This window comes from Equus quagga, chromosome 1 (assembly GCF_021613505.1).
Source record: "Equus quagga isolate Etosha38 chromosome 1, UCLA_HA_Equagga_1.0, whole genome shotgun sequence".
NCBI lineage: Eukaryota > Metazoa > Chordata > Mammalia > Perissodactyla > Equidae > Equus > Equus quagga.
Window position 1 is genome coordinate 119,422,396 of NC_060267.1, and position 20,585 is coordinate 119,442,980.

Below are 20,585 nucleotides of genomic sequence, written 5' to 3' on the forward strand. Positions count from 1 at the left end.
CCCCCGCCGCCCCCTCCAGTACACAGTTATATATCTTAGTTGCAGGTCCTTCTAGTTGTGGGATGTGGGACGCCACCTCAACGTGGCCTGACAAGCGGTGCCATGTCCGCACCCAGGATCCGAACCCTGGGTTGCTGCAGCGGAGCGCGCGAACTTAACCACTCAGCCACAGAGCCAGCCCTGACCTTTGGATTCTTGAAATCAAAAATTAAAGGGCTCCAACTCTTCATGAGTGACACTGAAGGTTGATGGCATGTAGCAGGTTGTCACTTTTCTAGTACCCAGATTTTCATTACTGTGGCACCAGAACTAGTGATAGAGTGGGTGTTATGGACTGCACTGTGTCCTCCTAAAATTCTTACGTTGATGCTCTAACCCCTAACAGCTCAGAATGTGACTCTTTTAAGATAGGGCTTTTGAAGAGGTGATTAAGTTAAAATGGGGCTGTTAGGGTGGGTCCTAATCCAATCTGACTACTGTCCTTATAAGAAGAGGAAATTTGGACACAGAGACACCGGAAATGTGCACACACCGAGAAAGGACCATGTGAAGAGGCAGCAAGAGGGTGGCTATCTGCAAGCCAAGGAGGGAGGCCTCAGGAGAAACCGACCCTTGGTGGCACCTTATAAGGCCACAAGCCCAGCTGGGCTAGGGTGGCGGGGTATCTTGCCGAGAGCCCGAAGAAATGACCCGGAGACTGCGAACGAGACATATAGGTTTACCGGGACTGACTTACAGGGAGCATATCCAGTGGTGGCCGGCTGGACGGAAGTGTGCACCCGCAGCTGCCCCCTAAGAGAAGCTTGCTTAACTAGGCAGAGGAACAAAGGCTGCATGCTTGCCAAGGGGGATTATCGCTGTATGACCTACATTCCAAGGACCAGAGCCTCCCCGACTCCCTCCCCGAGACCCTGAGGGTCTTGGTGTCAATTATCCCAAGAGAAAGCAGCTGGGTTGGCCAAGCCCAGGACTGCTATCATCATGACTGTTGGCATGTAGCCCAGAGAAGAAGCTTTAAGGACACATAGCCGTTAAAGGGGCACGCTGGCTAATGCCCCTCCACACCTTGATCTTGGATTTCCAGCCTCCAGAACTGTGAGATAATAAATGTCTGTTGTTGAAGTCTCCCATTGTGTGGTATTTTGTTACGCATCCCAAGCGGTGATCCCAATTCAGTGGGTGATCATATCTCATTTACTCTAACTCATTGAGACCTTGACCTTCTTTGTTTATCCTCAGGTACCTAATATCACAAGTATCTTTACTTGAATTTTATGGGTGAAGTTCTATAATGTGCTCTAATTACATTTGCATATTTGGTATGTCCAGAGATTTTAAGACATATCCCACCTGCAGGTTGAGTCACTATAGAATATATTCCCATACTGCTCTTACCTCTTAGCTCTTCCTCTCTTTTGTCTCTTGACAAATACTGTCCACTCTGTTTCTATTCCTGAGCACTGGGCTTTTCAAACAGATGCATGTTTCCTTGGTTTATAGCGATGCTTACTGTAAGCAGGAAGTCAGTGTGCTTGGGGCTGTGGGATCAGAGAACTTACCAGATGTGTATAACTCAGACAACGTATCATATTTCCCTGACCCCGTTTCCTCATCTTTATGGTATACTACTATCTGTATTATAATTATATCTATAGTATGTCCTAGAAGCAGTAGTGGCAATGTGAGTGATGTGCCTGACACGCTGTGGCTTGGAGTGGGTGCTCAATAAATGGTAGCTTTTCTAGACAATCAGGAAGTATCTGTTTATTTCTCTTTTCTGCCCTTGTGATCTGAACTGACAGCTGTTAACACAGCTAAAGAAGTAAGAGACTTAACTAGCTCCTTACACAGGATGCTAGACGCTGCTTATTATATCCTTATTTCCAAGGCTTCACCTCTCAAGGAACTTTTGTTGCCTGGTGGACACGTGACAGTTATAGGGAGATGGTTCGATAAGCAGAAAATGTGCTGAGTCGTTGCAGTCCCAGGTCTCCCTCTTTGTAAGTCACTTTCTGTCTCTCTGAGCCTCATTTATCTTATCTGTAAAGTGGGGGCTTGAACTATAACAAACCTCTAGTGTATTCTTTCTAAGCCCAATGTTTTACCTAAAAGTCATGGGCACCAAGGGGATGACTGGGTGTGAGAGGTCCCCATCCTGATTTAGAACTCCCCAAACCATAACCCCATCCTCAGGACTACACTCTAGCAACATTAGATTTCACTATTTAAATTTAATTTTATCATTTTAATGTTTAATTTCAAACACCTAACATAAAATTAGCCTCTTATTAGCTTTAAGAGTTCAAAGATAAGTGAACTATTTTGTTCCTAAAACCCTCTGTTTTCATTCTAAAAGGCTACTGAAAAATATTGCCTACAAGAAGCTCCCCACCTACACATGCTCTCATTGTAGTTGAGCTCTTTGACTATCTAGTTCCTGTTAGAAAAGATGAATTTGTCATATGGCATCAGTTAGGAGAGTGGGAGCAACAGTGCGTGTGAACAAATCCTACTGAGTTCTTTCTGCTTCCTGCCGCCATCTTCCACCTCACGCCTGCGCCCACATCAGGGAAGCGTCGAGGGCCAGATGGGATGGGAGGTGCAGTGGGGATGGCGCCACAGTAGTTTCATTTAACCTCATGGCAGAACAATGAATACCACATCTGCTGCTTCCACCCTCTTCTTCTTGTCCAGTTTTTATACACTTGTGTGTGTGAAACATTTTGGGCCCACAGTTGACAAGGGGAAATGTGTTTCTGACTTAAGGAGAGCTTCTGGGGAAAAGCTGTTTCCTTTTCTTTTATGGGGAGAATGACAAATACATATAAATGACTATCTTATGGTGCAATATACACACTAAATTTCATCAGTATTCATGACATGCATTTCATTCTCTCCACAACTGACATCTGTTAAAAACGAGATTTGGGAGTGCCATCCTGGTTTCGGTAGTTCTGAAACATGGATTCTAAGGTGATGTTTTATTGATTTCTCCCACTTTGACAGCCCTGATTTTACAATTGACCGTGGATAACTTTTAGCGCTTCAGAATCTCCTCCTACAGAGACAGTAGAAGTCTAACACCATTTATTCCATGAAAGGCATTATGTAAGAAGCCAGATCAGTATGAAATCTTTAGTTATTAAAGAGAATAGCCTCAATTTCATTTGTATTTTGAGAGAGCACTATTCTAAATCTTATCTAATTAGGTGAATTTCTTAAACTGTGATTAAACTATAGCCATCCAGGGGAAATTTAGAAATAAATTAGAAGTGTCACTGACTTGAGATTTCTAGTTCTTTCCTATGTATCTACAGAAATTAAGGAGCTTCTCTTTTCCGTGTTACAGGCTTTGATGAAAAATCGAGAAGAAAGAATGTGTGAAAGAAAAAGATGACGGCTGTGCATGGCAAACAAAATCCAAAGATTAACGCAGTGAGAACAAAAGGAAGGCGGTATAATACTTACTAGTTAAAGGTAAGTGGACGTCTCTGGAAACGCTGACCTCTGCTATGTTAGAGCAGGAAAGTGACTTCATGCATGTTCGTGTGTGAGTTCACATAGACTTGTCAAGTGGGGATAGGAGATGAGATGATGTATGATACGATCTACCAGCAAAATATTTATGTTGCTGACAATGAAGTAGAAAACTAGTACATACAATTAGTCCCCCACTCTCAAATAAAAGGTAAATGCCCAAAAGTTGAATAATAGATTTTATAAAGGGGTTCTCTTCCCAGAGAGCAGAACCAACAAAAAAAAAAATAAAAAATGTACTAACTGTACTGTGTGGTACACACATTTCCTACAATATATTTCCAATACTTTATACACACATTTGTAAAATTATTTTCTTTTTATTTGCAGTTAAACACTTGACCAGCTTAAGTCCAGTGAACAACTGAGCAAGCTAACTGTTGATTATCTTTATACATGCAGTGATTTTCATCCTTAGCTTAGTAGTAGTAAAGGTGTGCTTTGTATCTTTAGTATCAATACTTTGGAATTTTTTTCCATTTTCCACTGCTTCTTAGAATATAGTAAGGGGGAAGGGGGCGGCCCCGTGGCCGAGTCGTTAAGTTTGCACGCTCCGCTTTGGTGGCCCAGGGTTTCACCTGTTCCGATCCTGGGCGCGGACCTGGCACGGCTCCTCAGGCCATGCTGAGGCGGCGTCCCACATGTCACAACTAGCAGGACTTACAACTAGAATATACAACTATGTACAGGGGGCTTTGGGGAGAAGAAGAAAAAAATAGACAGAAGATTAGAAGATTAGCAACAGATGTTAGCTCAGGTGCTGATCCTTAAAAAAAAAAAAAGAATATAATAAGGGGGGAAATGATATATTTCAATGGTTGCCCAAGCATTGCCATAATGATGGTAATGTGCCAGGCATGTGGGCAGCACTATCATATGATATCTCAAGATGTTTTGTTAAGTGATCTCAGAAGTTCACATTTGACAGGCGAAGGTGGTTTGAAGGGTATTGATGTGCAGTGTGCAAAAGTGTGAATTGTGCACAAGTAGAATGTGCAACAGGTTACACAGCATTTACACAGTCTTCTCAGAAGGCTTCCTCGAGTGAAAGAAATGATGATAGAATTGCAACTTCCGCATGCCACCCCCTGCTGGAGGGGACCGTATGTAGCAGTCAAGGCCATGGACTGGAGATTCTTGCTCTTCCAACTACCACTTATATGCCTGTGGTCAAAATGGTTAATGTTCCTTTGCCTCAGTTTCCTTGAGTAGGTGAGGATGAATAGGTGAGATTAGCTAATATATAAAAAGCACTTGGAAGAATGCCAAGCACATAAAGCGTGCTCAGTAATTATTAGCTGGTTTTATCGTTGAGTGAAGTCAAGTATATTTCAGGGATGGAAACTTCAGTTGTTTATTTTTTGGGGGAGTAGAAATATGGAAGAACCCCAAAAATACTGGGGAAGTGGACGGTAATATTTCTAACCCTGGGCTTATCTGCGCTGTCCAAGTGGCTGGCACAGGAACCCATGGGCACCAGGCAGAGGTAAAAGAAAGTTCCAGGGGACTCAGTGCATTTCTCAGACTCTTACCAATTTAGGGACTTAGAGAAGTATTGAGAATATAGACTTGAATGATGCAGGATCTTAAATTACAAATCAGATCAGCTCACACTCTTTGCTATAATCTGTAAGGGTTGGTGTGACCTGGTCCTAGCCGCTTTGTCCAGCCTCACGCCTTCAGCTCTCCATGCTCACTCTGACCTCCTTGCAGACCCTCTCCATCACACCAGCTCTTTTCCACTTGGAACCTTCGTACCCTCTACCCGTGCAGCCTGGGCGTTCTCCCTCCCTTGCGCCTGACTCCTTTGCCTTTTCCTTCCAATCTCAGACTGGAGTTTCTCTGGCTTCTGTATTAAAGAGCAGCCCCCTTTGTGACATCTTCCAAAAATATCTCCCTTACTGACATTCTCATCAACAGTAACTGAGAGCCTTTTTGTCCATATCCTTGCAACAAAGAGTGTTCAAAATTTTTCGTCCCTGCTGGTCTGACCAGTGATGAGTTTGGTTATTTAAAGTAGGTATAAGAGAGGAGGCATAGATATGCAATGAGGGCGGAAGTTAATCATTCATTAGCTCATCTTCAGAGCCTGTTTCCTCTCTAGCACTCATTACTATTGGGAATTCTTTTCTTGATTTGTCTCTTCAGTTATTTTTCACCTACCTTCCTTACGGGTATGTTAGTGCCATGAGGCCTGGGACAGTCTTTGTCTTTTCCCACTAATATTCTGGGATCCTGGTCCAGCAACTGCCGTATAGGAGGCGCTTGATCACCATTTTGGGAGTGAAAGAATGAATGAGAAACACAGGTTCCTTGTCCTCTGGAGCTGAGGTCTTGTAGTTGAGATAGACGATTGCTTTACAGCGCTGGAGGTTCTGAAATAGAGAGGAGTGGATCAATGGGTCTCACAAAAAATTTACTCATGTAGACAGGAGCGATATTCAAAATACTAACAAATAAGGATCCACTTGCATGGACCTCGGCCATAGTGCTGGGCAGTGTTTACTCTTCAGTTACTGGATTGTGGGGAGGTGGCGTGGGGTTCGAGGGTAGGGTCAGGGCAGTGATTAACTGCCAACCACTATGGAGGAACTTCAGTATTTTAACATGAAGCGCACCTGCTGGAGTGCATTCCTACTGATTATCAGCCCTGATTACAGTAACAAGCGGAAGCCCTCTGGTCCTGCTTGTACTGGGATCTTGTTCTTTGCCTTGAATCCATATGAAGAGTCATCCAGATAAGGCTGGACGACTCTGGCAGCCTCACATTCTACCCCTGAGCACTCTCTGTCCTCATTGCATACGTGCACATCCCCCCCATACCTGCCCTAAATAACCAAGGTCATCACCTGTCAGACTAGTCAGGACGAAAGAAAGTCTAAAGACTCCTCGTAGGAAGCTTATGGACGAAAAGGCTCTCATAGACGCTGTTGATGAGAATGCCAATAGAGGCAATATTTTTGGAAGCTAACTTGGCAGTATTTATTAAAGTGTTAAATGCACATTCCTCTTGACCAGGCAATAGAACTTCTAGGAGTTTATCTTCCAGACAAAATGGTACAAATACAAAAGCATGTATTCACAAATATGTTCACTCTAGCACTGTTTTAATAGCAAAAATGTGGCTGCAGTTTATATATCTACTAATAGAAGAGTAGTAAATAAATGATGGTACTTCCATCTAGTAGAATACCATGTGGCCTGTAAAAAGCGTTAGGATAGACCTCTAAAATATATTAAGGGAAAGGGAAAAAGCTGATGAAATTTTGTATGTTATGATCACATTTGTTAAAAGCAAATGACCAAAACCCAAGTGTCCATCAACAGATGAATGGATAAGCAAAATTTGGTGTACAGTGGAATATTACTCAGTCATAACAAAGAATGAAGTTCTGATACCTGCTACAACATGGATGAACCTTGAAAATATTATGCTAATGACACAAATATTGTATGAAATATTTGACACAAAAATATTGTATATCTCGAATATGTATGAATTATCTAGATATATCATACATCTAGAAATTTCTAGAATACCTTTATATGAAATATCTAAAGTAGGCAAATGTAGAGAGACAGAAAGTAGATTGGAGAGTACCAGGAACTGGAATGAGGGAGGAACGGGAGTTACTGATTAATGGGTACTGTTTGGAGTGATGAAAAAGTTTTGCAAATAGATAGTGGTGATGGCTGTACAATGTTGTGAATGTAATTAATGCCACTGAATTGTACACTTAGAAATGGTTAAAATTATGGGGCCGGCCCAGGGGTGTAGTGGTTAAGTTTGCGCACTTCACTTCAGCAGCCAGGGGTTCGCAGGTTCGCATCCCGGGTGCAGACGTAGCACCATTCATCAAGCCACGCTGTGGCAGCGTCCCACATAAAATAGAGGAAGATGGGCACAGATGTTAGCTCAGGGCTGATCTTCCCCACCAAAAATAAAGGTTAAAATTGAATATTTTATGTCATATATATTTTACCACAATTTTTCAAAACAAAACTTTAAAGAAAAAGCAAATGAACAGACAAAAAATAAAAGCAGGAAAACCCGTGCATGTGTGCCCACGCAGACCAGATAGTCTGGAAAGATACCTTCAAAGTGTCAACAGTGATATGTCTGACAGATGAAATTAGGGCAAGAGCAGGAGAGAAGTATATTTGTCATGTATACTTGTGTAGTTTTTGCATTCTTCACAGTGAGCATATATTTCGTAATTTTTTAAATTGAAGGTTTTTTTTAAGTCATCCTGATCTGGTGTAAAACTTTGGAGTTGGTACAATTTTCTAGCTTGTGCAACTAAAAGAATCTGGAAAGATCTGTTTGCACTTGAACTTGCTCATGTCTAACATCCCCGTGCAATGTTTAACCTGAAGTGAGAATTTAATTATAGTTTAAAACATAAAACAGTTTTTCTTTTTTTAGATTAAATTACATCTTGTGCAAAAACAGTCTTGCACTATAGAAAGAGTTTGGTCTCATCTCTCCTCAGTGAAGACTGACTCCTCTTTCTAGTAATTTACTGCAAAGCAAGATGCTTCTATTTGTAGTCTTACATCCCTTTCTTTGGTATAAAGTAGTTAAGGCATGTTACTTATTTAAAAATGAGCCACAATATCAGAAAACCTAGAAACCTTTATGCATAATCAGAGATTTTTTTAAAACCCTGATAAAGTTGCAGGGAAAAAAACCCCATTTTAATGGGTTACCCATTTTATAAAAAGTTTAAACCTTATAATGTGGCCATAAGTTTGTGTAAGTAAAGAGAAAGTAAGGAAGGATATGCAACACCAGGCCATCCATATTGGTAACCTCAAGGAGGTTATCTGATAGATGGCATCAGATGAAAGGAGATTGTTTCCATTTTTTATGTAACTGTGTATTGTTGAATTGCTGTGTTATTGAATTGTTACAATTAAGGACTTTTGTTAATAGCTTTATTGAGGTATAGCTGGTCTACAATAAACTGCACATATTTAAAGTGTACAATTTGATAAGTTTTGAAATGTGTATACACCCAAGAAACCATCACCAAAATCATGATAATGAAAACATCCATCACCGGGGCCGGCCCGGTGGCGTAGTGTTTGGGTTTGCATGCTCCGCTTCAGTGGCCCAGGTTTTGCAGGTTCGGATCCCAGGCGCAGACCTATGCACCGCTCATCAAGCCATGCTGTGGTGCCATCCCATATACAGAGTAGAAGAGGACTGGAACTGACGTTAGCTCAGGACCATCTTCCTCAAGCAAAAAGAGGAAGATTGGCAACAGATGTTAACTCAGGGCCAATCTTCCTCACAAAAAAGAGCAAAAACAAAACCAAAAAATATCCATCATTCCCAAAAGTTTCCCTGGGCCCCTTTGTGATGCCTCCCTCCTACCCCGCCCAGCCCTTTTCCTGCCCCAGGCAACCCCTGATCTTGCTTCTGTCACTATACATCAATTTGCATTTTCTGCAATTTTATATAAATGGAATCATACAGTACATACTCTTTTTGTCTGGCATCTTTCACTCAGGGTTTATATGAATAAACCGTGTTTGTTTCTGTACTCACCTGTGATGGACATTTGCGTTGTTTCCAGTTTTTCATGTTATGAATAGTGCTACTGTGAAGATTCATGTACGAGTCTTCATAGAGACATATGCTTTCATTGCTGTTGGGCTAATACCTAGGAGTGGAATGGCTGGATCATATGGTAGGTGTATGTTTAACTTTTTAAGAAATTGCCAAACAGTTTTCCAAAGTGGTTGTATCGTTTTACATTCCCCCAGCACTGCATGGATTTCCAGTTCCTCCACATCCTTGTCAATATGATCAGTCTTTCATTTTATCCATTCTAATAGGTATGTAGTAGTAACTCATTGTGCTTTATCTTGCATTTCTCTGATAACAAATAATGTTGAATATCTTTTCATGTTCCCATTTGCCGTCTGTATATCTTCTCTGTGAATTGTCTGACCCAATTTTTTGTGCGTTTTTCATGGGTTGTTTGTCTTCTTGTTGAGTTTTGAGAGTTCTTTATATATTCTGGATACAAGTCCTTTATCAGATGTAAGCTTTGCAAATATTTTCCCCCAGCTGCTAGCTTGTTTTCTCTTTTTCTCAACAATGTCTTTCAAAGAGCGGAAGTTTTTAATGTGTTTAACTTGTTTTAATTTGATCTATTACAAAGTGAGGGATATTTTAAAATATTTGTCAGCCACCCTAGGAATTCTTACGTTTAGATATCCACCCCACATGATACCAAGCATATTAAAATGTACATACATAGGGGCTGGCACCTTGGCTGAGTGGTTAAGTTGGCGCGCTCCAGGCTTTTGCGGGTTCGGATCCTGGGGATGGACATGGCACCGCTCATCAGGCCATGCTGAGGCAGCATCCCACGTAGCACAATTAGAAGGACCTACAGCTAGAATATACAACTATGTACTGGGAGGCTTTGGGGAGAAGAAGAAGAAGAATAAAAAAAAAGAAGATTGGCAACGGATGTTAGCTCAGGTGCCAATCTTTAAAATGTACATATATTCCACATTAAAAATAATTTCTTACACTATACATTTTTTAAAGACCCTATAATTTTGTTGTTCAAATTGTTTGTTATAAGGAACTTATTTCATTTATTATTGACTATAATTTTTCAGGACTCATCATGCATTCTTGGTGATTCATGCCGAGTAAAAACTCTTACCTAAAAATCATTTTAAAACATAATGCGATTTAACGAATACTACACTTATCAAATAATGAAGTTGACAATATGTTAACTTTTGTAAACATTAAGTTAAATATTTATTACTTTAGATTGGGCAGTGTTCTTTTCATATTTAGAAGCCAGCAAGTTGGTTGCTTGTTTTTTAGCTCTAAATAATTTTTTGAGTCTGCTGAGAAACATGTAGCTTCTAGACTTTGGATACAACAGTTGGTTAAAATACATTTAAGGTAAAATATACTAATTAATAAACTAAAAAGGAAACACAATAGTTTAAAGATCTTTCCGGGCATTTAATAGACAGTCATTAGGTGTAAGTAACAGGATTTGGAACAGATACTGGGAGACTGGCCGGCGTTTAGAACACTAAGTGTTGAGGAATTTAATATGTTTCTGCTGGTGCCTAAATTTCCTGCTGAAGTTTGATTGAAACAAACAAACTTTCCTTAGGCTCTGAGGTCTCACAACATTATGGCAAAAATTTTTAAATTTTTCTTATTTTTAAAATTGTTTTTTTGTTTCAAAATTAATGCCTAACTTTGGAAAATATTCAAACTAAGAGTATTTTGTGATGTTGAAAATTTAAAGCTGTCATTACCCACTCCTGTAAGTTAACTGTTAAACATTTCTTTGGTTAAAATAAATAGAAAGACAACAGACATAAGTCCTTTTTTCCTTTAAAAGGAAGGAATAACTGTAAAGGCATCAAAGATGCATGAATACAGGAAAATCTAAATGTCAAATGAGTGCTAGAGATTAAAGTGTGTGCTCCTCCTATGGAAGTCTGCTTGAAAACCACTGTGAAATGTTAAGTGCTCAACATCACTAATCATTAGGAAAATGCAAATCAAAACCACAATGAGATACCACTTCACATCCATTAGGATGGCTATTTATATATAAAAAAGTGTTGATGAGGCTGTGGAGAAATTGTAATTCTTGTATACGGTTGGTGGGAATGTAAAATGGTGCAGACGCTGTGGAAAACAGTATGGCGATTCCTTAAAAAAATTAAATAGAATCACCATACGATTCACCAGTTCCGCTTCTGGTTATATACCCAGAAGAATTGAAAGCAGAGACCTCAACAGATATTTGTGTCCCAATGTTCTTAGCAGCACTCTTCCCAACAGCCCAAGCATCCAATGGCAGATGAGTGGATAAACAAAATGTTGTATATGCATACACTGGAATATTATTTACCTTTGAAAAGGAATGAAATATTGATGAACCTTGAAGACACTATGCTAAGTGAAATAAGCCAGACAGAAAAGGACAAATATGGTGTCATTCTACTTATATGAGGTACCCAGAATAGTCAAATTCAGAGACAGAAAGTACACTGGAGGTTGCTAGGGGCTGAGAGGAGGGAGAAATGGGGAGATTCTGTGTAATGGATACAGAGTGTCAGTTTGGGAAGATGAAAATGTTTGGGAGATGAACGGTGGTGATGGCTGCACAACAATGTGAATGTACTTAATGCCGCTTTAAAAGGTTAAAATGGCGAATTTTATGTTATGTATATTTTACCACAGTTTTTTTTATTAAGGTTATGATAGTTAACAACCTTGTGAAATTACAGTTGTACATCATTATTAGTCATGTTGTAGGTACTCCACTTCACCCCTAGTGCCCTCCCCCCACCCCCCTTTCCCCTGGCAACCACCGATCAGTTCTCTTTGTCCATATATTAACTACCACCTATGAGTGGAGTCATACAGAGTTTTAAAAAAATATTAAAAAGAGGAAAAAATCTCAAGTGTTTCCAAATAAAAAAAGTTAATAGTTTAAAATATCACCCTAATACATTTTAGTGATAGCCAAAATTTCTTAATGCCATCATGGCCTAAACCAAAAGTACAATATTTTTAAAAGGAAAAAAAAATTCTATTATTTTTCTTTTCAATGATGCCTCATACTTCTGACTTCAGTAGTGCAAATTCAGAAACAGCAAATTACTAGCCAACGGCCAGGCAGTCTTTTAAGACTTTACATGTATTAACCCACTTAATCCTCAACAGAACTAGGAAATACTGTTACTTTCATTTCACAGATGAGGACATTGAGAACAGAGAGGTTATGTCTCGTTCCCAAGGTTACACAGCTGCTGAGAGGCAGAGCTGGTGGTCAAACACTGGAAATATGGCTCCCGAGCCCACAGCACTCTGAGCCACTAAGTTTTTGTACTTCCTGACTCTGAAGAGCATTAGTATTAAGAGAGCTGTCTATAACCTGTGATCATTTCTAGGATTTCTACTGGACAGTTATAACTGAAAAGCTTGACTGTATTGATATCCTGTTAGCTTCTCTCAGTAGCAGCCTGTGACCTGAACCATATAAATAATTTGTCTCCAGCTGGAAATTACTCTTTAACATTTACCCAGCTTTTTACGAATGCCAGTCGTAAAGGAGACACAAGGGAATGCTCCGCATAAAAATGTAGATTTTCTAGATCTTCTCACAGAAAAGGTCTCGAAAGGAAATCTCCATATTGGAAAGAGAAAATATGACCTCATGGTCTTTCCTTCCCCCAAAATTCATGTCTCCTAAAATGTTAGATTAATTAAAAAAAGAAAAAGATTTATGTCTATGGTCAAATAAATTTAGGAAACGCTGAATTAAAAGAAGTTAGTTTCTTTACTGCAGGATGTCTTATGGACTTAACGTACTAATAATAAATACTGTGAATTGCCAAGAAAGGGATATAATATGTATATTAAATAATATATAAGTATATGTTTTATACCATAAAGTTGTTTTCCAGAGTTATTTTACCACAGAGTACTTCTCCTGTGGAAATTCATGAGGGGTTGTGCTCCCTGGAACACTTTTGGGAATCTCGTACTACGGATTTTCCAGATGTACCACCAGGGGGCAGTGTCGTGCCCCCTTTATATTCTGACTTAAACATTGACCCAAACTTTCTTTATTTCCCCTCAGCACGCCTGAGACAGGCTGACATTTTCAAGCAGACTTGGCTAGAAACTTTCAAGGTATGATGGACAGAAATAAGAAAAATAAGAAGCCCTGTAAAGAGTCACAATTCCAAAATCTGTGAGGCCGAGCAGAAGGAATAGCAAATCTGCCAAGCTCTCGGACCAGCACAGAAGGCAACTTCTCAGCCATATTGCTTGGCTTTTTTGCCTCTCCTGTTTTCTGTCATCTCGGCCCCCAGAGCATCTGTGGGCTTATCTTATCACAACTGAGGATGAATCTCACAGACCCTTCTGTTTTCACGGCTCAGATTCTGTTCTGTCTAAATTTCCCAGGTCTGCACTGTGATCTTGTCTCTCAGTCCTGGTTGGCAACTCTGAGGTACCTCTGTGGTGATGAGCAGACAGGGCAGTCCTGTGAATGTTCTAGTCCTGATTAAATATGCAATAAATGTGCCGCCCTCACTTCCTGTGCCAGGGCAGACATTATTAATCAACACAGCATGCTTTCTTTGTAGAACTCAGAACCCATCTCATAATCCTTCCTGACACTGGGCTCCGGGCAGGCATTACCAATAGATGGCTATTAATGTGAGTGGGGAAATTCTCTCATGCACGCCTAGGGTATAAATTCCACCCGTCTCTAGAACCTTCTGTGGTGACTTTCACAGATGATTTTAATCTCCCTCATCCTCTACCCAAAACACACACAGACCAGATACACACACACACAGGCTTTAAACAGTCTTCATTTAGATCCACAATAATGAAAGTCCCCGTTATAGCCATGTCATCTTCTTATCCATCCCTTCTGATAGCACACTGTACAGGGGCTGCGCCTAATTGGAAGAGGGGGCTGTTACATCCCAGCATGTGCTGGAGGCTCCAAACTTGGCCCATTCCGTTCTTTAACTTCTGATGGTTATTGGTATCATGTGGCACATGCCCCATTTTAATTAGCGTGTCCTTTGCGTTGCTTTTGTATGAGCTGATCAGGAAGTAGCCTGTGCTCTTTGCCAAACTTTAGCAAAAGCTGTATCAGGGATAAGAAACCCTAACCAACTATGGTAGGCTTAGAAACTAATTATCATCTGATAGGTGTTTTTTTTTAATGCTGAAGGTTTATTTTAATAAACTTAATATTTTTATTGAATGCATTATATTTAATTTATATTAATATGTAAACTTCATTAATAATTTAATAAAGGAGGCAGTGGAGTGTAGTCATTAAGTGTGGCCACTGGAATTAGATGAGGTTCAGCTCTTTGCTCTGCCACTAACTTGCTTTGCAGCCTTTGGTGAGTTACTACTCAGCCCCTCCAAGCCTTCTGAAAAATAAAGATAATACTAATACTTATCTCGTTTCATTTATAAAATAAACATTATTGTGCATCTATTTTGTACCAAGTATTAAACATCATTGGGAGGATTGAATGGAATCGGGCGTTCAATTCACCTAGCACTGGAATGATACTATTGTTATTCCTCTCTTAAAGTACTCTTACATTTCAGCTGAAGCCATCGTGAAAGGTGGGGACAAAAGAAGGCCATACGTGTTCTTGAATTCCAGATCCATCAGACGTGAGATTTAGGTGGTGGAGCAACAGAGGCAATATTTCATTTTAAATTGCGCATTGGAGGTGAACTTTCCCCAGTGGCCAGTGGGGGGTGCTGTGTGAACAGAATATCTGCTTCCAAAGCTGGCTTCAGGTGCCAGTGTCGCTCTTCCCCTCAGGGCAGTGTGACCGAAAATGATGAGCAGCAAGTTCAACTTTGCCGTTAATTCTCTAGCTTCTGTTTCCTGTTAAATTTAACTCCATCCATATTCTTATGGCAGCAGAATTGATTAACATTTATGAAATGTCATCGCCAAGCAATACGCTTCTGAAATGAAAAAGATGTGCTTGAGGACTTTACAACGTAAGGAGGAGGTGACACTGAGACGTTGGTGATTGTTAAGAAAGCATCATGGGGATACTATAAATGAGAAATTAGTGAAGAAAAGAATAACACTCTGAAAAACTGTGAAAGACAAGGAAATCTTTTAAGTTCTGGCACGTCTCCCACCTTCCTGTTGGCTTAAGTCACAGTGGAAGGGAGGGGGATGGGGCAAAAGGTAGTCAAGACAGAAGCCAGGGGCAGGGAGACACCAAGGCTGCTATGCTCCAAAGTCCTGAGTACGAAAAGGTAAAGTTAAAATCAACAGCATCTGTGACTTTTTATATTGCTTCTATTAAATTTGATTTAAAATCTTACATTCATTCTTTCAGCCCTTTGACTTGAAATTAGCTTCAGAAAATATCCCAGTCCACCTAAGCAAATTTCACATTCATGTTTTCAGTTTCAAAGCTTGCTTTTATTTCAACTATGAATTTTCATACTGGGATTTAAGGCAGTCAGCATACGTCTTACATCGGTTCATTTGTCTTACAAGAATAATTCAGCTTCTGACAATTTGATAAGAGAAAAATTGTATATAATTCATTTAATGTGTATTTTTGATTATCAGTGAAGTCAGGGCTTTTTCTTCTATTTATTATATAAGAATACATAATATATAATATATTAATATATTAAATATATTTTCTTGCATTTGTATTTCTTATGAAAACTGCCTGTTCCTTTCTTTGTCTATTGATTTGTTTATTACATTAATAAATTAAGAAAGAAAGAATTGATTCAGAGGTGAGAGACCAAAGTACAAGTCATGTGTCTTAATAATATAGTCCCAATTGCAAAGTGACTCCAAATAATTGCAGAACGTGCATTTTCAGCTTCTGCTCAATCTTTGTAGTTGAGGTAGTGTCTCCACGGCTCACGCCCTCTTGGAGTCAGTCTGGAGCTCACAGATGGCTGGATCCTCTTTCTGAGGCGTGTCTGGTCTCTGTCGGCCCTGTGGCAGGTTGCAGAGGACTTGGGGAGCAGGCGTCTTTGCAGTCCATGTGGAGTCCCGTGGAGACAGCTGGTAAACAGTCCTCCTCGACAGAAGGCAGCGGCGGCATTTGGCTGCAAAGGCGCACAGCCCCACTGCCACCATCAGTTTAAGAGAAGGAGACGCATAATTCCTCCGTGAGCCCGGGCAGCAACTGAACCGTGTTCATTTCTGAATCTTGCACTCTGGGCAAACGCCCATTGGGATGAGTTGCAAAAGTGTTTCTTGTTTGTTTCTTTGTTGCCCAGGAAGGTGGACTAAGTTATGAGTGACTTGGTTTGCCAAAATATGGTTTCTCTTAGCGCCATGCTCTGGGAAAGGGGACCCCTTCAGTAGGTTGAATCTCTTTTCAGAGAAAAAGTGTTTTAAAATTAAATTTAAGTTGGGGCTGGCCCCGTGGCCGAGTGGTTAAGTTCGCGCGCTCCGCTGCAGGTGGCCCAGTGTTTCGTTGGTTCGAATCCTGGGCGCAGACATGGCACTGCTCATCAGACCACGCTGAGGCAGCGTCCCACATGCCACAACTAGAAGAACCCACAACGAAGAATACACAACTATGTACCGGGGGGGCTTTGGGGAGAAAAAGGAAAAAAATAAAAAAAAAATTAAAAAAAAAAAAATTAAATTTAAGTTAAAGTATATTTAAATGGAGTTATTAAAACATTTGCGATATAATACCAAAGGTGCTTATTTATTAATGCAATCAATAACACGATCTAGTGGACCGTAATTTCAAAGTAGTCTGGAATGTGAACAGTATTTTGCAGTGTAGCCAAGCACTGTAATGAGATATGAGAACATCTGTGGTGTCTGCTGGAGACTGAGTGGCAGGTACTGCTACTATTTCCAGAGTTTGTTACCTATATTCATAACGGAAGGAATGCTAAATTTTAATTAGAAGCTAGTAATGACTATTTTTAAAGATGTAATTTTTACGATAGTCCAAGTTCTATCCTTGAAATCTATGTGAAAATCTCTTGGGGGTCATAGTTCCCTGACTAAAATTCCCTGGTCTCGGGGCAGGGGTGAGGGTAGGATGTGGAGGAATTTTTGAGGTGATAGAACTGTTCAGTGTTGATTGTGCTGGTGGTTACGTGGCTGAATACATTATTGCCGCTAATGGAGGCAGTTGCTGCGAAAATCCCTTTCATGTCAGAGCTGGATTTCTTCCACAATTATCCAGTGCTTTATTGAGAGTCAATGTAGCAATGGTGGTCAAGGGAAAGGACTCTGGAACAACTCCCCGAGTTTAAATCCTGGCTCTGCCAGTTATTTGCTGTGTGACCCAGGACAAGTTAAGTGACATCTCTGAGTCTCAGTTTCATCACATGAAAATGAAGATGATAATGACTGTGCCTACCTCATGAAATTATTTGAAGATTAAATGGGAGAATATATTTAAAGGGCTTAAAATAGTGCCTGGCATATAGAAAGCACTATAATGTCATCTAAGTTTTAGAAATGCTTGGGGAAGAGGCCAAGGCCGTATGAAGAGCTCAATGAATGCCAGTGATTGCATCAGTAATCAGAAAGATGGTACTTGGTCAAGAGAAGTTAGTCATTAACAAAAAAAGTATGTGTGGGTGTCCCTAAGACGCATCAGCTTACTTGTTACTGTTCTTTTGAATGCATTTGAAACATCTTTTCATTCATCTTGGCTCTGCCTCAACTTCAGCTGTCAGATGGCTCAGCTCCCCAACATCCCCTTCCGTTTCCAAATAACTTCCCCTCCTGGACCACCTCGCATGATGTGTTTCCAGAGAACAAAGCCAGTGCATTTCATGCAACGTTTGCAAATGAAAATCGCACCCAAGGACATAATAAAGGTTCCAGGTCTCCTATAAAACCCCGGTTGACTTACACAATGAATGCTCGGCTGGGGTTATTAGTTATGATTGATACGTGGTACTGTTCAAATAGTCTACAAAACTGGTGAATATTTACAACGTGGCAAAATGTTCCCCAGGCAAGTTTCCAGCAGAGCCCTGCTGAGATTCGAAGCCTGAGGTGTTTCTCTAGTTAGAGCCCAGTTTGTGAGCTTGCAAATTACACACAAGCGAAGAATTTATTGAAAATCACTTTCTATGCCATATACCAGGCAGCAGCTCATTTGTGTGGAGAACCAGAAACCAGGGAATCATGGAAACCTAAAATCATAAAATAATCCAAAAACTTCATTTAAAATAGTTTCAGCCTTCCTCAGGTAAACTTGCTCAGGTAAACTTCAGGGGCAGTTCATAAGGAGGAGGAGAGGGAGCATACAGGATACAGAGACTTCTTTTTAATGTCAGTAAAAATATTGACAGTGAGGTACTTATGTTCTGTAAAGTCACCCCAAGCATGGAATTTGCTAATAGCCAGCTATCGCTCCTAAGGGAAATACAGGGTCAGCTTCCTGCGAATCTCTGGTCACAAAATTCTCATCAACTAATCATACATAACCTTGTTTTATGTGTGTTTCTATTTGCAGACACTTTCCTATACATTGTGGCTCTGTTAGTGTTGAGCTCACGGTGTATAGCACTATAACTCACGCCTGAATGAAACTTACCTAACACACATATTTTCTTCATAAGGCACGTCCCAGCCTTCTTATGCCTAGGAACACTAACCAGCACTTCAGCACTATGCTCGGGGGCCATTTTAAACCGCAAAGTCCCCAACAAAAAGCACAAAAGTTTTTTTTAAAAGTTACGCTAGAAGGACCATGAGAAGGACACTCGTTTATGGTGTGAGAGCTGAAACAAGAAGGCTGAGCGTTGCCTTATTTGACCTTAGCTAGGGCCTTGCTCAAGAGGTCCCTCAGATTTTTCGCCCCTCTGCCCATGTCTGAGAATGCTGGCAAATGCACCACAAGTATTGCTTTTGGGGTTACAAGCAAATTTTAGCAAGTAGACAAGTTTGCATATATGGAATTCGTGAATAATGAAGATCGACTTTATAAATAAGATAGTCTCACGAAAAAGGGCCTGTGTGGTCTATTGCTCACTTCCTGAGCAGCATTAGCTGAGTATAGAGCTTCCATTGGGTAAATGCCCAGGAAGTCGTATACGCGTGCCAGGGCTCGCCCCTCCCTGGCTCGGAGCCCGACAGTCTCTCCATCAGAGAGCGGGCAGGACTTAGGGGTCAGCACACTCCTGCCTTTGGGCCAGAGCCTGCACACTGCCTGTTTAGGTACAGTCCCAAGCAAAGAAAGGATTTTTTACTTTTAAATGGCTAAGGGGAAAAAAATCAAAAGAAGACTATTTCAGGACACTTGAAAATTATATGAAATTTAAATGTCGGTGGTCATAGATAAAGTTCTATTGGAACACAGCCACGCCCATTCATTGTCAACAACTGCTTTCTCTCATGATTCAGAGATGGGTGGTCGCCAGAGAGACTGTACAGCCCCAAAAACTGAAACTATTTACTCTCTGGTCCTTTAGAGAAACATTTGATGACCCCTGATCTAAACACGGCTGGTTGTTACACTGGAGGACCTTGCACAGGCAATTAAAAGCTCTGTATGGCAGTGAAACTCCATGTAGCAGGGGAGGGGTAAGTTCAAGGCAACATAAAATAGGGCTTCTCCCTTACCCACTCCCACCTCCTCCTTTCAATACAAGTTTACATTTCAAATCCCTGTGAATTAAATAACTCAAGAATATACTTCGTGTGTTGAAGCAAATTAGAAAGTATCAGACTGTTTCCATGAACAAATCTGTCGCCACCAATTTAAATGCAGTTGGAGGGAATTCATCAGGGCGAAGAGAAGGTGATGACACCAACTCTTTTGTGTTGAGGTTATGCAGTGAAATTCCAGTAGCTTTGTTTCCTATCAATTAAGAAAGTGAAGTTCATTTCATTTTGTCTTTATTTGGAGTTTTAATAGCTGAAAGTTCTCTTAGAGATCATTTAGACCAAGGCTATACAGGAGAATTTTCTGCAAAGTTGGGCGTGTTCTGCATCTGTGTTATCCACTATGGTAGCCACAGATATATGTGGCTATTGAGCATTTGAAATATGGCTAGTGCAACTGAGGAATTTAACTTTTATTTTGTGTTCAATTTTAATTAAGTTGAAATAGTCATGTGTGGCTTGTGGTACCTTATGGAACAGGAAACATCTAGACTCAAGATAGCAAACTGGTATGCAGGTTTGCCTGTTTGCCTTGCAGAGTGTTTTTAAGGAGTTTGGATTTGTTGCCAACATATAAAGATGGGAAGATTTTATATAAAGGTCAAAATTCTGGCTTTCGTGGAAAATTGGAACATCTAGAGACACTGGGGCTGCTCTTTCTGAATGAGACCCATGATCTCTAGTCCCCACTGCTCCCTGTTGTCTTACACTCACCCTGCTGCATCATTTTCATTACCTGCTTGATCTCTATTGGCATTTGAATGTGCAATCTCTAGTCTAACTCAACCCTGTACTTTTCATGTGGGAAACTAAAGCACAGAGATGTTAAGTATCTTACCCAGAGTCATCCAATAA

The 20,585-nt window shown here is 40.5% G+C and overlaps 1 protein-coding gene across 1 annotated transcript in view; it reads left to right on the top strand.

Moving 5' to 3' along the window:
• The window catches only part of FRMD4B (FERM domain containing 4B), a 310,626-nt gene that overhangs the window by 90,293 nt on the left and 199,748 nt on the right, over positions 1-20,585 (top strand). The window contains exon 2 of the mRNA XM_046666037.1: positions 3,350-3,477. The gene's annotated coding sequence lies outside the window, so the exon portion shown is untranslated. The remainder of the gene's footprint in view (positions 1-3,349; positions 3,478-20,585) is intronic.